This window comes from Bos grunniens, chromosome 26 (assembly GCF_055505025.1).
Source record: "Bos grunniens cultivar Pamir isolate PY7600 chromosome 26, Bosgru_T2T1.0, whole genome shotgun sequence".
Classification (NCBI taxonomy): domain Eukaryota; kingdom Metazoa; phylum Chordata; class Mammalia; order Artiodactyla; family Bovidae; genus Bos; species Bos grunniens.
In genome coordinates, this window is record NC_141190.1 from 40,942,684 (window position 1) to 40,959,730 (window position 17,047).

The 17,047-nt window shown below is 44.0% G+C and overlaps 1 long non-coding RNA gene across 3 annotated transcripts in view; it reads right to left on the minus strand.

Moving 5' to 3' along the window:
• Positions 1–16,352, minus strand: part of LOC147344443 (uncharacterized) — a 217,775-nt gene extending 201,423 nt beyond the window's left edge. For all 3 annotated transcript variants that reach the window (XR_015155564.1, XR_015155566.1, XR_015155565.1), the window contains exon 1: positions 16,133–16,352. This is a non-coding gene — a long non-coding RNA (uncharacterized LOC147344443). The remainder of the gene's footprint in view (positions 1–16,132) is intronic.
• Between the last annotated feature and the right edge of the window lie 695 nt (positions 16,353–17,047).

Below are 17,047 nucleotides of genomic sequence, written 5' to 3' on the forward strand. Positions count from 1 at the left end.
AAAGCAATTGCCATATGAAGGGGTGCAGAGATTGGAGTTATGCCCCCAGAAGCCAAGGAACACCAAGGACTTCTGGCAGCCACCAGAAGGAAGGTATGGAACAGATTCTCCTCCGTTCAGAGCCCCCAAGAAGGAACCAGCTCTGCCAAAACCTCGATTTCAGACTTCTAGTCTCCTGAACTGTGAGTGAATAAGCTCTGTTTCATTAGCCTTCTAGTTTGTGATGCTTTGTTATGGGAGCTGTAGGAAACCAATACAAACACAGAACACAACTTTTTGCCTTCGTGAGTTTCTAGAACTAGAAACTACGTGTAGGGGACATCCTTCAAACCCAGGGCTCTTTCTGCCAGATCAAGGAGAAGGAAGTGTGATCACTTTTGACTGCAGTTCTGATGAGCACACAAATCTAAAACAGGGTAATGTCCCTCCCTCAGGTGCAAGCTTGATGGACCAAGTTAAGCTGGATCAGTGCTAAGGATTCAAGTGTTGCTGTCAAGGGCTGCAGAATGTAGAAGCCAGGGAGAAGTGGTCATCCCCACAAAAAACTCAGAAAGATATATGCCTGCCCAGTTTCCCAACCTAGATGATAAGTAGTCCCGGTGGATGCTTCCAACTCTATGAATTTCCAATGTTACTTTGGGGTCACGTGACTTGCTACACATACACTCTTGGAACTGGTGAAAAATACAGAGCGTTCCAAGAATATCAGCGTCCAGGCTGCCAAGATGCTTCTCAATGGAGCTTACAATCACTGAGGTTTGAGATAATTGTCCTCCTCTAATCAGATCATCCCTGCCACCCAAGCAGTTCTAACACCCAGAACTGGAGGAGGCTGGGAGGGGAATGAGACCAATCTTTTCCAGCCCAGCTCGGGGGTTCCCTGCCTGTGAGGAGTCAAGAGAGAAACTTCAGTGGCGTTTCACCACTTCCCAAGGTTATGGTCCAAGTTCATTTTTTTAATCTCACAACTGTTCCGGATGATCCAACATGTGTAAGGGTTTGTCCAGACTGTTTGAGGTTCTTTTGTGAAACTGTCAAAACAATGACCTCATTTGGAGCCATCTGCTGACAGGCAGGATTGGCACAGAGCTCGCCTCTGACTTATGTCGCTGGAGCAATCAATTCAAGATGGCCACTCCGGGTATGAGGCTTGCTCAGCGATATGAAAACAGATAACGGATTGCTCCATCCCTTCCTCAAGTTACCAAACATGTCAGTGTTAAGGCAGCCTCCTCCAAAGGCTGCCTGCCAGGCATGGCAAAGGGAAGTCATCACCCGCTGACCCAGAAACTCAAATCCCTCCGCTGCCTGGAGTGGGGCTGCTTCCCCCACCATTAACTTGTGAAACAAAAGGAACAGGATTAAACCAGAGAAAACTGTTGTCTTTGGAGCAGAAAGCACATTGGGTACCATGGGTGTGTGCACGCCAACACCACAGAATGACCTCGATCTGACTGCCGGGTGGCTGAACCAGGGCTCCCCCAGTAATAGCAGCGTCCGTGGGAAAGAATCCCTCGGGGTATAATTCAGATCCAGGCTGGGATTATCTGAAAAGAATGAGCTGGGACATTCTACAAAGGCACGGAGCGCGTAGGTACTCCGGATCTGTGGTCAGGGTGCTGAGTCCAGCGTTTTTCACGACCTCTGAAGTTCAGTGTGTTTTTACGTGCTCACAGAAAGAAGATGCCTCATTTTTAATTGCACATACCTCTTCCATCTCTCTGGGAAAGAAAAGAAACTCAAGAAACAGGCGGGGAATTATTTTTGACCCAATTTGTTGTTATTGCCAACTGGCCTGCCGAAGCGGCTCATTGGGCAAACTCAGCAGAATGGTCCGGTCTCAGAGCGCGGCTGCGCCCGCTGCTGCAGACTGCTGAGAGGAGGCTGTCCTCTGATTGCCTGTTTTTTATAATACCATAGCAGAGACCCGTGGGGAGCTGGGGGTAGGGTGAGCCTCTTCTCACACGTGAAACCCAGCAAGTAGACCCCTCACGACTCTGAGTGCTTCCAGACAGCTCGGGTAAGGCGTTAAATCTGCGGTGCACCCAGGACTGTAGCTAAACTAAGTACAACTACTTGAAGCTTGGGTCAAGTGGGGAGTGCTAATTTGCAAGAAGGTCACTGTGGCGTTATCAACACAGAGGAAAGTAAAAGCAGTGTCGCATCTAAATATTGAATACATAGGATGCAGTAAGGGTGAAGTTGGAAGGGCTCAGAGGGACCCACAGGAGACAGGAAGGAAGGGAAATAATAAGATGGCTATCTGTCTGGAGTCATCACTCCTAAGCTGGCCAGTGTCACACTGAGAGCAGGGGCCCAGATATCTTCACTGAAGAGTGAGTTCTGCATAATCTTTCTTCAGGCCTCCACTTGCACAGCAAAGGATCTAATAGTAATAACGGGGACTTTCCTGGTGGTCCAGAGGTTAAGAATCTGCCTTCCAATGCAAGGGGTTCGATCCCTGATCATGGAACTAAGATTCCCACATGTTGCAGGGCAACTAAGCCTGTGTGCCTCAACAAAGACCCAGCACAGACAAAATAAAAATAAGAAAATATATTAAAAAAAATTTTAAGTAATAATACATTCAGTGGGGGTAGGAGGGGATTGTAAAAGAATAATTAACAAATTTACTTCTGATCGGCTACCCATGCCATGCCCTTTAGAAGAGTTGTAGAGAGGACCTCATCTATAACACAACTTCAAGAACTCTTCATTCCTGGGCTTCCCTGGTGATCCAGTGGTTAAGACTCTGCACTTCCACTGCAAGGGGCATGGGTTCAATCTCTGGCTGGGGAAGTTCCAAACGCCGTGAGATGTGGCCAAAAAGAAGTCTTCATTTCCAAAGACAGGCCACTGATTGAACTCAGTAAAAAATAATCGACTGGGGACTATCTACCCACAAACCTCTTCTATCTTTCAAAAGTCCAAACTGAATCACATATTTGTAGACACGACATTTTGTAAAGGACATTTTCATTAATATCCACCCAAGAGTAATACCCGAAAAGATAAACTGCTTATTACCAGACCTAGTCATGTAAACAGCTTTTAGAGCGTCTTCCCTTGCTGGGCTTCCCAGATGGCGCTAGTGGTAAAGAACCCACCTGCACATAAGAGACAGCGGTTCCCTATCCCTGGGTCGGGAAGATCCCCTGAAGGAGGGCATGGCAACCCACTCTAGTATTCTTGCTTGGAAAACCCCATGGACAGAGGAGGCTGGCAGGCTACAGTCCATGGGGTTGCAAAGAGCCAGACACAACTGAAGTGACTGAGCATTAGAGCCTCAAACAAGGACTCAACACAGATCAGGAGCTCAGTGAATGTCTGTTGTTGAATGAATAAATGCTTGTAAAGTGCTTGACCAATATTTGGCCTTTAAGAAACATCAGTCAAACAAATGAATAAAAAGAACTTGAGAAATCTAGTCCAATCACGTATGTGATGTTTGGAGAATCCTTGAATTCACCCAGTCTCATGCTTTCCATGTTACCTGCTGAAGATTAGATTAGGACCCTTGGAAGCAGGACTCATTCTTATTACCTGTAGGTGAACAGAGGAGGCAGAGGAAAGCTCAGAGGCTGTCAGACATGGGCAAATTCTGGCTTTGCAATATGATCTTGGGCTGGACATATATCTAGGTCCTCCTTCTAGAATGAGGGGGCAAATGACATAATATCCTTGAACAGGTATGAGGATTAATAGAGGGAAAATAAACTATACAGCAGTATTGGCTGTGCTTTGCAAGGGTTAGTCACTCAGTCATGTTGGACTCTATGCAGCCCTATGAACTGTAGCCCACCAGACTCCGCTGTCCATGGGATTCTCCAGGCAAGAATACTGGAGTGGGTTGCCATTTCTCCTGGGGCTCTTCCCCACCCAGGGATTGAACTCCAGTCTCCCACAGTGCAGGCAGATTCTCTACCATCTGAGCCACCAGGGAAGCAGAGAAATTGCAAATCCCCAGGAGAAGTGAAGCCACGGAACCCCTTGTTCAAAAGCTTTCCCAAGAACTTCACACTGGTGACAGTAAGGTGGTAAACCAAGCTCAGGGCCCTCTGAGCACGGGGCCCAGTGGGACCACACAGCTTGCACCCAGGGAGTCAGCCCTGCCGCCCAGCCTGGAGTCTGGCATGTTTTAGAGCTGTAACAAGTGAGGGTCTTTTTTTCTCCTTCCCTTCTCATTAAAAAATCTGATGTAATGAAACGAGACAGATTGTGACTATTGACTGAACAAAGAGATCCTGTGCGGTGGAATTTCTGGTAATGCTAAGCATTCCAGCTAATTATCCAGGCTGTGAATTATTCAGATACCTTGGTTGTCTTTCTTCTTGTCCTTTGAGTTATGTCCCTACTCACTGATAATTCAAAAATAATGTTCCCTTCCCATTTTTCTTTTGTACCCTGATAAATGATTGTTGGAAGAAGAGGTCAAAATGACAAACCCACGTACTTACTATCTTTATCCCCAGTGTGCTCACTTACTCATTACGCATCTCTTGATTGCCTGCCATGAGCACGTAGAATGGAACATCCCTGAGACGAGGACTTGGGATTCATCTGAACCCTTGTGGTTGCAAGAGACAGAAACCCAACTCCATTAATTTAAGGTAAGAAGGGATTTGTGGGTTCACTGGACCATGAAGTCCTAGAGTCTGGCTCAAGTAGTGTTGGATCCAGAAATATAAATATGATGGTCAGTTTGCACAATTACCATAGACAGAGATGAAACCCAAGATTAGCAAGATCTGTTCACATATTTATATCTGCAGCTGAAAAGCAGGCAGGATATCCCAACAAACAATTATCCAGATGCATGTGGGATGAGAAAGCAATTGCCCAAAGGAAAGAAGGGTACTGGGCACCAAATTACAAGTGTCTGCTATTGATTTTAACAGGAAGTTTTTAAAGAATTGGGACTTTGTGGAGCATACATTTCTGAAGTTCCAAGTTCCCGCTCAACAAATATTCCAGGAAAGACAAAAATACATAAAGCCCTGTTCTGAGATACTCTGAGAATATATATAATTTTAAAAATAAAACCTTTTCTTCCCTGACATTCTAGACACAGAGACTTTGTCTCCATGATTCCAAACATCTAGGCTAAACACAGAGAAAACGTGTAGACAATCATCTATGTGCTTCTAAATATTCAGATGTCTGGCATCACTTAGTCATTGCCACAGTGTGTAGGAGTCTTTTTCAGCAGAAGAACTGGAATCGCTTCCCAGAACCAGGTTCAGATAGTAGTTTTCTGAGAATGGAGATAGCTTATCTTGTACTGTTTCCTACAGAAAAGAACTGGCCCTGCCCTAACTAAAGAGCCAAGAATAAAGGATGAAAATAAAGATGAGACAATTTTAAAGTAACAACAGTCCCCAAAGTAAGACTGGCACTCTGTTTCTCTAGTCTACTTGAATTCTATTTTAGAAGGAGGTATTAAAAAGAAAAAAAGCATGGTAGCTCCTCCCAGTTTGGGTGATGAAAAAATTGTTTACATAGCAGATGCTGTAATGGAGAGAACACGCAATGAGGGGTTAGAGGACCTGGGTTTCAGCCTCAATTCTACCACCCTGGAGCCTTGGACAAATCACTTACCCGAGCTCTGTTTCTATGGCTGTAAAACACAGGTGTTGGACAGGATGATCTTTCAGGTTTATTCTAGTTCCACCACGATTGTGATGAATAAGTGTTTATAGAAGCAATAACACTAACACCTCACATTTTTATAACATTTTGCAGTTCATAAACATTTTCGTGCATGGCTCATTTAATACGCACAGGAAATCTGTGAGGAGTACACCTGTCAGACTTGGTCCTTGTGTGGATGTGATACGTGTGGGGACATAGATGGGGTGGCAGAGGTGCCCCTAAACCAAGTCTCCCGATGCCACAAGCTCCCCGCTTCATCTGTGATGTGAATACACCTCCACCCTTCCTACTGCATTCAAGGTTTGCTGTGCTTAGTTGCTCAGTCAGGTCTGACTCTTTGTGACCCCTTGGACTGTAGCCCACCTTTGTCCATGCGATTCTCCAGGCAAGAACACTGGAGTGGGTTGCCACGCCCTCCTCCAGGGGATCTTCCCAACCCAGGGATCAAACCCAGGTCTCCCACATTGCAGGTGGTTTCTTTATAGTCTGAGCCACCGGGGAAGCCCACAACCAGGATTTAGCACTCTTTATTAGGAATATCTTTGGGACACCTTGACAGATTTCAGGTGCCATATGATAGGCCATCAAGTTTCTTGATCATTCATGATTTCTAATTGGATATCTAAATTGCATATGAATTCAAGGCCAGAATGATGACTCTGTAGTCACTCCCAGTTACCCAGGGATGATAGGGCTGGAGCAGCCGGGAACATCTTCTGCTGCCAGAAAATATAGGAATGCTCAAAAATGATAAGGGCTTGTTGATGGAACAGAAAAGCCAGATCAGGGGAGTTCTTAACGGCCTAAGCTGAAACACTCTGATGCACAAAGGGAATCTTCCCATCCCAGGGACCAAACTCAGATCTCCTGCATTGCAGGCAGATTCTTTACTGTCTGAGCCACTGGGGAAACCCAATAATAACAGCATTGGATTATAACTCTTGAATAAAATAAATAATTCGGGTCCATGATAACTTATTACTCAGCTGATTAGGGGAGAAAAGACTGCTTTTTCTTAGAATAAAATTCCAATGAATAAGTGTAGAAGGACAAAGGGAAATAGAAAACATCGTGGTAATAAAAGGCACACTCCACAGTAATAATTGTTGCAGACAAGAGACTCATGAATGCTAAAGTTGGAGGGTGAAAGTAGGAGGAGAAACAGAATTTGCTTAGTCTCATAGTATCTCCCCCAAGACATGTATTAACTACAAGGGAAAAGATGATGGATAAAGCCAGCAGAGCTAGTGGCTCAGATGGCAAAGAATCTACCTGCAATGCAGGAGACCTGGCTTCAATCTCTGGATCAGGAAGATCCCCTGGAGAAGGGAATGGCTGCCCACTCCAGTATTCTTGCCTGGAGAGTTCCATGGACAGAGGAGCCTGGTGGGCTACAGTCCATGGGGTCATAAAAGAGTTAGACATGATTGAGTGACTAACAGTTCACTTAATGCTAATGTTAGGAGAAACTGGATGAGGGATATATAGAAACTCACTCTATTGGGTTTTTTTTTTTGCAACTTTCCTGAAAGTCTGAAATGAGTTGAAACCACTTAATGACACCTCAGAAGCCATTCTGACAGTTTTCTGAGCATCCATGTCAAAAAGTAAATGAACTGTCCCAAGATAGCCAGAGTAATTGTAAAATCCATCCTGGCTCCTGACGCAAAGGGTGTCTGTCTAAAAAAGTGAGATCCAAGGGACCCCAAAACCACGTTTTGACCTTGCCAGTTTGCTGACAATCCAGCTATTGGAAACCATTCTGCACCCTGGACCACTCATCAATGGCAAATACAGATGAACTCAATGTCTCCTTGGAGACAATGTGAGCTCTGTCTTTACTGAACTCAGGAAGAGTGAGCCAAATAGCCCCAGAGATATTTAGTAACAAAAGCATCTTCCTAATTTTAGTCACATTTCTTCTGATTCTTCTCACACAACTTCAAGAGCAAAGCAACCAGAATTCTTCCATGATAAAATCTGTCCTTACTTCCTGACTCCAACTGTGTCCACCCTGTAATTTCTTTGTCACAGTGTCTCTTCTCATCTTTAATGGGTGGAGAGCACATGTTATAACTTAATGTTTCTTGCATCTTTTTTTAGTTGTTGGTTTTTCTTAAAAATACCCAAGTCTAACTCTGTTATGCATTTCCTGAGGGTGTGAACTGGCAGCAGATTTCAGTTCCAAGCCACATACACAACCGACAATTTTATGACACTATTCAGTCTCACACAAAGCCACAAAGCTGCAGAGCTCAGTGCCTCTGCCCGGGAGCAAATTAACCTCCCGATACTGGTGAGTTTTCTCTTGAAAACTAGACTTGCAACTCATCGTGAGCCCCGGGTCTCTGCTGCTAGTGGGAACTTGATGGGTAAAGGAAGGGTTATCCTGAATTACACCTGCCTCACACCTTGACCGGGTGACCAACCAGTATCTATGGACTCTCAGCTTGGGAGGCTGGCTTTCTGAGAAGTATCAATACGAGACTTGGTCCTTGGCCTCAGGGATCTTATAGTCAGGTATTAATTTAAACTGCCAATTTTAAAGTCAAGTTCTGAACAACAAAAATGTACTCTATAATATGAAGGGTAATTGCAAACAGGGAGTGCTCAGTTGCTCTGTTGTGTCTGATTCTTTGGGACCCTAGGAACTGTAGCCTGCCAGGCTCCTCTGTCCCCAGAATTTCCCATGCAAGAATACTGGAGGGAGTTATCACTTCCTAATCTAGTGGATCTTCCCAACCCAGGGATCAAATCCATGTCTCTTGCATCTCCTGCATTGTCAGGTGTGTTCTTTACCACTATCACCACCTGGGAAGCCTGGAATACAGGGAAAAGAGAGATAAATAATCAGAAAAACTTCAAGCAGGAGAGAAGATTCATTCATTCATACAATAAATATTTAATTCCATTGTCTGTGCTAGGCACTATTCTAAGTGCTAGTCTCTCAATAGGAAAAAGATAATAAAAATAAAAACAAATATATAAACAAATTAATTTCAAATATAATAAATAAATTATAGTTTAACTTGATTTTTTAAAAAAGATTGGGAGAGTATATTTGATCTTCAGACCTAAGATGGAACTTCCAGACAAGCAAATTCAATGTCACTATAATTTATGTTTAGGGTTTAGGAATTCCTCCTTAGGAACCCAAATCTTAAATTGTTTTAAAGGTTCTGTATTTTTGTAGAGACCATGTTTCAGTCCTACCCAGAAGCATGACATGCACCCAGTAAGATCCAACCAGATTTCAGCTCTAGCAGTTTCTTTAAAAATCCGAAGACTCATGGGCTAGGGTGATGCTTTTGCCATCATTTCTAGAAAGAGGAAACTCTGCCTAAGAGAAAAAAAAAAATGCCAGCTTTTCATGGTTTGTAGGCTCCTCTTATCTCTTCCTTGACTAACTACATCAAAGTCTATTCATTCAACAGTGAACTGTATTGACTGAGCACCTATCATAATTGCCCTCTCAGCACCTAGGACAGTGCCTGGAACAAGAGAGAGTCCAGAGATATTTGTCAAACTCACTTGTCACAAAGAGTTTGGTCTTAACTGTATTTCAACTAATACAGGATAGGGAAAAGGCTTCCCTGGTGGCTCAGTGATAAAGAATCCACCTGCAATGCAGGAGATGCATGTTTATTCAATCTTTGCATCAGTAAGATTCCATGGAGAAGGAAATGGCAACCCACTCCAGAATTCTTGCTTAGAAAATCTCATGGACAGAAGAGCCTGGTTGGCTGCAGTCTGTGGGGTCGCAAAGAGTCAGACATGACTTAGCAACTGAGCCCACATGCAGGGTATGAAAATGTGATAAAAATGTTTCTTTTCTAGAACTTTTGTACATTTATGGAACAATCCATTAATGTGGCAAAGAGCTTTAAAAATAGTAAGTACAACCTAGAGGCAAATGCTCATGACATTATTATTCATGAAAGTTGTAAGGTAATGCATCTGGCTGCCAAGAGAACTAATGAAAGTGTCCACTGCAGAGAAAATGATCCAAAGACACCATTGAAGCCCATGTTACCATTTAGAGTATCAATTAATGTCTTTAACAATGATCATTAAAGCAAACCTTAGTAGTAAAAAGAAATCGCTGTAGCCTCTGTGGTTTAGTTAGAAAGCCCTCTCTCACTGAATGTAGTCCTTGAACCAGTCTGCTATGGTGCTAGACATTAATCCTTGGTGAATCCATCTTTAGCATTTCCCAAGTGGCTTAGTGGTAAAGAATCTGCCTGCGAATGCAGGAGATGGGGGGTTTAATACCTGGGTTGAGAAGATCCCCTGGAGAAGGAAATGGCAACCCACTCCTGTGTTCTTGCCTGGGAAATCCCATGGACAGAGAAGCCTGGTGGGCTACAGTCTATGGGATCGCAAAAGAGTTGGACACAACTTAGCGACAACACAACAATGAATCCATCTTGGAAGCAAAAGTAGTCTCCTTGAGGATATGACGAGCCTGCTGAGCCCTGCCCATAGAAGTAACAAACTCTTTATTTCCCTTATTCAACAGAGAGCTGCCTTCTCTAGGCTGCTTCTCCTAGAAAATGGTGCTTCTATACTCCCGATTGCTCATGCCAAAAACCTCAGGGCCAGGCACAATTATTTTCTCTCTCCTGGTGTCTACAGAATAGATTTCAGATCCATCTGCTTCTTTCCATCTCCCTGCTACACTCCTACTCCAGGTCACCTTCATGTGTTGCTGTTCAGTCGCTCAGTCATGTCTGACTCTTTGGGACCCCGTGGACTGCAGCACGCCAGGCTTCCTTGTCCCCCACCATCTCACAGAGTTGGTTCAAACTCATGTCCATTGAGTTGGTGATGCCACCCAACCATCTCATCCTCCACCACCCCCTTCTCCTCCTACCTTCAATCTTTCCCAGCATCAAGGTCCTTCCAATGAGTCAGCTCTTCACATTAGGTGGCCAAAGTATTGGAGCATCAGCTTTAGCATCAGTCCTTCTAATGAATATTCAGGGTTGATTTCCTTTAGGATTGACTGGCTGGACCTCCTTGCAGTCCAAGGGACTCTCAAGAGTCTTCTCCAGCACCACAGTTCAAAGGCATCATTCTTTGGCATTCAGCTTTTTTTATTGTCCAGCTCTCACATCCGTTCATGACTACTGGAAAAACCTTAGCTTTGACTATATGGACCTTTGTAGGCAAAGTAATGTCTCTGCTTTTTTAACAGTCTCTCTAGGTTTGTCATAACTTTGCTTCCAAGGAGCAAGCACCTTTTAATTTCATGGCTGCAGTCACCGTCCACAGGGATTTGGACCATCATGCGTAGCCTGAATCAATCGTGGTGGTCCATGCTGGCTTTGCTGGTAATTGATTAGCTGGAAGCCTGTGATGAAATTCCTATCAACGACATGTGAGAACTTCTGGGAAAGGTTCCCACATTCCTAAGCAACACTTAAAAAGAAATAGCCTTTGATTCAACTGATCTTTGTCATTTCTAGACATGACATCAAGAATCCTGACAGTCATCTTGTTCCCATGAGAGAAGTGAGTATGGAGACAAATCCAACACTCCAGTACAGGCAGAACAGGGACAAAAAGAGCGGGGGCCCTGATGATACTGGTGAGCTGATGATTACATATCCCAACCATCACCCTGCACCTGGGCTTCTTAAATAATAAGATAATAAATGTCCTTATCATTTAAATTAGGTTGGGTTGGGAACTTCAGACACTTGCTGCCAGATGCATTTTGACTGTTTCAGCCTCAGGAGTGTTTATCACTCCTCCTTTTGGTCATCTCCAAGCCATTCTTCATGCAGCAACCAGAATGATTGTTTTAAAAGAATAAATCTGATTATGCAATTGTCCTGCTCAGAACTCTTCAATGACTTCTCTTTCCACTTACAAAAAGTCAAGTCCCTTAATCTGATCTACTAAGCTATATCTATCATCAATAGCTGCACAACAAACTACCCCCAAATGTATTAGCTTGCAACAAATCTTTATTATATTGCAATTTCTGCCGGTCAAGAATTCAGGAGTGACTTGGCTGGGAGGTGTTGGCTCAGAGTGTCTCCTAAGGTTACTCAAGATGCCGAGGGGACTTGACTGGGACTGGAGGGTCTGCTTCTGAGATGGCACCCCCCACGGCTGCTAGCAGGAGATCTCAGCCACGTGGACCTCTTAGGGCTGCTTGACTGGCTTCTGCTAGAGCAAATGACCCAAGTAAGAGTGAGGACGAAGCCCAGTGTGTGTTTCTGCCCTAATTTCGAGAATCATACACCATCCCTTCCCCACATTCTAGTCATTAAGGATACACTGTGCTAGAGGGAGGGAAATTCGTGTTCAGGTTTGGAAAGGATGAGTAGCAAAGAGCTTGTGGGGACATATTTAAATTCCCCTAAGGCTTTGCATGATGTGACTTATACCCACATTTCTGACCTCAGCTGACCTCACTTGTCTCCTGGATAAGCCACGTGCCAGGCCCACTGGTTCTCCTCGAGCTCAGACATACCACGCACTTTTGTACATTCTGTTCCCTCTGCGTGCAGCATGCTCCTCCAATCCAGACCTGCCTGGGCCCTGCCCAGTCCCTACATGTCAGGCCAAATGTCACCTCTTCACCGGGGCCCAGTCTAAGTAAGCCACCTGTTATTTTTCTTTCATGGCTTCCTATATTTCCCCTTTTATTGTTGGTCGATGTTTTAAATCATTTGCTTTATTTTTTTTTTTTCACCTTTTTAAAGCTTCCAGGGAAGAAAATGATGATTTTACTCACCACAGTACCTCCAGAGGCTAGAAAAGTCCTTGGCACAGAACAGGCTCTGTACAAACCTTGGTTGAGTAAGAAAACGAACAAACAAGTGTATCATCTCCGAACTCACACTCAGAGATGCCAGCTGTGAACTGGGCACATAAACTCATGACGTGCCACCACTGGAAAGGACATTGAGTCTCAGTGCAATTGACAAGTGACAGCTGCTGCCTCATGCTCGGATTCTGTGTCAGAAAAGCAAGGCAGGCTGGCGAAAGGCACAGAGGGGCTTTCACCATCCACTCGGCGTAAGTGCCCTGGACACAGGGCTTGGAGCCACCCGTCGAGGATGGGGCCCTGACGTGGCCCCGGCTTCCACCAGCCCCATCCTTCCTTCTATTCAGCCCTGTCCTTCTGCCCCTCTTGGGAGACCAGGACTCCCAGCAACATAACAGGGCTGGGGTGGAAAGAGACAAGCGGTGGCACTTTGCCACTAGGCTGTGAGGTCAAAGGGCACAGCACTTAGAGGGCTGAGAGAACAGTGTATTCTAGGGGGTGGCCTCTCACGAGGTAATTTTGGCAAGAGATAATCTACAGCCTTTTTCAAATGATCAAGGGCCCCATTATTCTCCCCGGTGTCAGAGGTGCTGAGATGTCTCCAAGTTCCCACAGTGTTACGTGAGCAGAAGGTCTGGCAGATGCGGGAATTTGGCAAGAAGCAGGGCAGACCCCCTTGACCTCCCCAGCCGGGGGGCCACCAAGAGGACCAATGAGGGGGGCATGTTCCTATCCATTGGCTGGGAGAGATCACGTCTCATCCCAGGATGCCAAGGTCAAAGGTCAGCCTAGTTCTATAAAGAGTTCTATAAAGACTTCAGTTCTATAAAGACTAGTTCTATAAAGACTTCACAGGAATGCTATGTAGAGGAAAGTATGCTTCTGAAAAGAATTTATTTTATTTATTTACTTGGTTTCATAAAATGTGATTTTATTTTATGTTACCCTGCTGTTACATAGGGCATAACATTTTCACAAGACTTTTTTGGGACTACAGTCAATGATTAGCCACCTTACGAGAGTGGACCACCATTGGAAAGAATTTATTTTATTTTTTTTTTAATTTTTTTTCTTTTTTTTTTATTTTATTTTATTTTGTTTTTAAACTTTACATAATTGTATTAGTTTTGCCAAATATCAAAATGAATCCGCCACAGGTATACATGTGTTCCCCATCCTGAACCCTCCTCCCTCCTCCCTCCCCATACCATCCCTCTGGGTCGTCCCAGTGCACTAGCCCCAAGCATCCAGTATCGTGCATCGAACCTGGACTGGCAACTCGTTTCTTACATGATATTTTACATGTTTCAATGCCTTTCTCCCAAATCTTCCCACCCTCTCCCTCTCCCACAGAGTCCATAAGACTGTTCTATACATCAGTGTCTCTTTTGCTGTCTCGTACACCGGGTTATTGTTACCATCTTTCTAAATTCCATATATATGCGTTAGTATACTGTATTTATGTTTTTCCTTCTGGCTTACTACACTCTGTATAATAGGCTCCAGTTTCATCCACCTCATTAGAACTGATTCAAATGTAGAATTTATTTTTTAAAAAAATAGAAGGAAAGCGTGTGTTTCAAATCAGACTGAAGGCACTGGGTTTCCAAAAGGTCTCACTTAGAATAGGGCTTTCTTTCAAGGGGATAGTCAGATGCCAGGTCGCTACAGTTGAGAGGCCAGACAGGGGAAGGCCAGGCAAATGTCAAGGTCAGACACAGAGAACAGACGTGTGGACACGAGGGAGTGGGGAGTGGGGGGGACTGGGAGACTGAGATCGACACATATGCACTACCACGTGTAAAATGAATAGCCATCTGGAAGCTGCTGCATGGCGCAAGAAGCTCAGCTTGGTGCTCTGTGATGACCCAAAGGGGTGGGGTGGGGGTGGGAGGACAGAGGTCCAGGAAGGAGGGAATATTTTTATATATACGGCTGACTCACTTTGTTGTACAGCTGAGACACAATACTGTAAAGCAATTGTATCCCAATAATACACAAACGTTGAAGCCCAACTAGAAAAATGAATACTTTATAACATTCTCTTTGTGGGCCTGTAATAAACTTCATTGCTTATATAACATAACCACACACACAGTTTCAATGAATCAAATCAATGTAATGCTCTAACTACAATATAAAGAGAGATCAAAAGTTATGTAATTTATAACAAAGTAACCTGTATTTCAATATGTAAGCGCTGAGTGCCTCTACCCTCAAGATGTAGTGAGTAACCATTGGCTTACATGATGAATATATTTGGATTTATGAGAAGTTGTTGTTAGTAGGCTTCCTTTATATTAATATTTAGCATCTAAAAATAAGAGGTTAACAAATATATTCATAAATATACAATGAATTGGCCTGAATGAAAGACTTATGCAGGGTGCATTCTGGGGGCCTCAGATACTATAGACAGTGTAGCCTTGGATGATGTGATTTTTAGAAAGGGTGAACAACCCTTGGGAGAGTTCTGAATAAAGCAAAGTACCACTGCCTCTCATTTTATTAGTTAATTGCATTTCTTGAAAGTTCGGTATATATTAAAACCATGCACAAAATACTTTGTGTTTATATGTAAACTAGAGTTCACTTGTATTAATAACAACCAGACACAGTGTGTTACTAGCCCACATCCAAATTCTGTTTCAGAGAGTCTGTCCGAGAAGATCAGTCATTCAAGCAGGTGTGGAAGCAGAGGGGAACGGATCATTTGAATATTTCAGGTCAAAGGTAGGATGACTATTCCCATGGGAACCGTACACTAGCAGGGAAGTAAGGCAGAAAGTGTCTCCTGGAGAAGTGGGGTCCTGAGACTGGAACCTGGACCTCACCTCCGCCACCACCCATGCACCCAAACACAGGGCTGGGACTGGCTCTGAGGGTTTGCATGTGTGCTGACCTCTTGGTCAAGGTCTATAGCTCCCAGTCCTAAGGGTTGGACAGTGGCAGGGACGGGAAGCTCAGAAAGGAAAAGGAACCAGCCAAGGGACTGGTGTTCAGTTTCATAGGTTAACCTCTCTGTGATGGCTCTCAAAGCCACTAACTGCTGCACCTTCAGAGGACGGCCCCTAGCCCAGTGCACACCATCTGGCCTGAGTTCATCTCTCCCCATCCAACCCGCAGAGACAGGAGGATAAGAACAAAGCCCCACTCCCATCAGGCACAAAGGCATGCCTGGGGAGCAGGGGATTCTTTTGATAGAACCATAATTCATATGAGGGTCAGATTAATAATTAGGATTGTATCAAGGTAAAAGGGTTTTCAGAATCCAGTAAGGAGCTGAGGTCGTGGATGGCAAGAGGAAATAATGTTCAAAGGTGAAAAGCCAGGCATATGATAAAAACCAAACAATAAGCACAGGTAAGCTCATACTCGGGAGTGACGGGTAGGGGATGGGTCCCAGAGCAGAGCGCGTCAGGTCTGTGATCTAAGCATTGAGGCCACGGGAGGAGCATGGATGCTGGAAGGTGGAGATGGGGATTCCGTGTTGAATTCCGCCTGAGCATCATGCAGTAGCATGCAGAACTGACCACGGCTTCTGTCACCTCCTTACCACACTCACACTCCAAAGAACAGATTCCCAAACTCAGTTTTTAGAGGATCAAAATCAGAGTACCTCGCTATGGTGGAAACATTAGAGCTTTCTAGAAACTGGCATCTAGGCTTCCCAAGTGGAACGAGTGGTAAAGAACTCACCCGCCAATGCAGGAGACGTGAGATGCGGGTCCATCCCTGGGTAAGGAAGATTCCCTGGAGAAGGAAATGACAACCCACTCCAACATTCTTACTTTGGACAGAGAAGCGTGATGGGCTCCATGTCTATGGAGTCATGAAGAGTCAGACACGACTGAAGTGACTGAGCATGCACAAAACCAGAATCTAATCATACAAGAAATTATTATCCATTTCTGTGATCTAAAACATACTCTGCCAGCTTCTTTCACTAACTTTGGAAGCTATTTTACATGAAGGTAAATCAATCTACATCCCTAATTTTTTATAGTCATTGTTCTGAAGTAAAAAAGAATAATATGTCATTTTTAATGAACTGTTACTGGCTCCTTTTAGTGATCCAAAGCATAAAAGAACATGTTGTTACAGAGCCTCAAGAAGTTAAACTCCAGACAGAAATCTACTTCCAAAAAGTAGGAATGGGAAATAGAACAAGAGAGTGTTCTGGCTTGCCTGCTACTCCTGACAAACTCTTACATAAAGAAACAAATGTTTGAGAATACACGTGGTGGAGCAAGATGGGCAGTTTTGCCACCCCGTACCATAATTGAAATTTGTGCATTTTCCACCAGTTTATGTATAATAACTGCTGTTGTTTTCTATTTCAGTGTTAAAACTCAGAAAAGAAAAGAAAATAAATGAACTGTATTTTAAGCAAAAACACCAGGTGATTTGTAATAACTTTTGAAGAAAGACTGATCCTTGAGTATGATTTAGTATCTATTTTATTAATCCTTAACTATTGCCCATCTTTATTATCAAGTTAGCAGCAACTTAATCTGATCCTGATTTTACTCCCAGACTGGATTAGAAGTTATCTAAATACCTGACTTCTCAGATCCCTTCCTCTGAGGGGAGGCAAAGTAATCTGGAGATGGT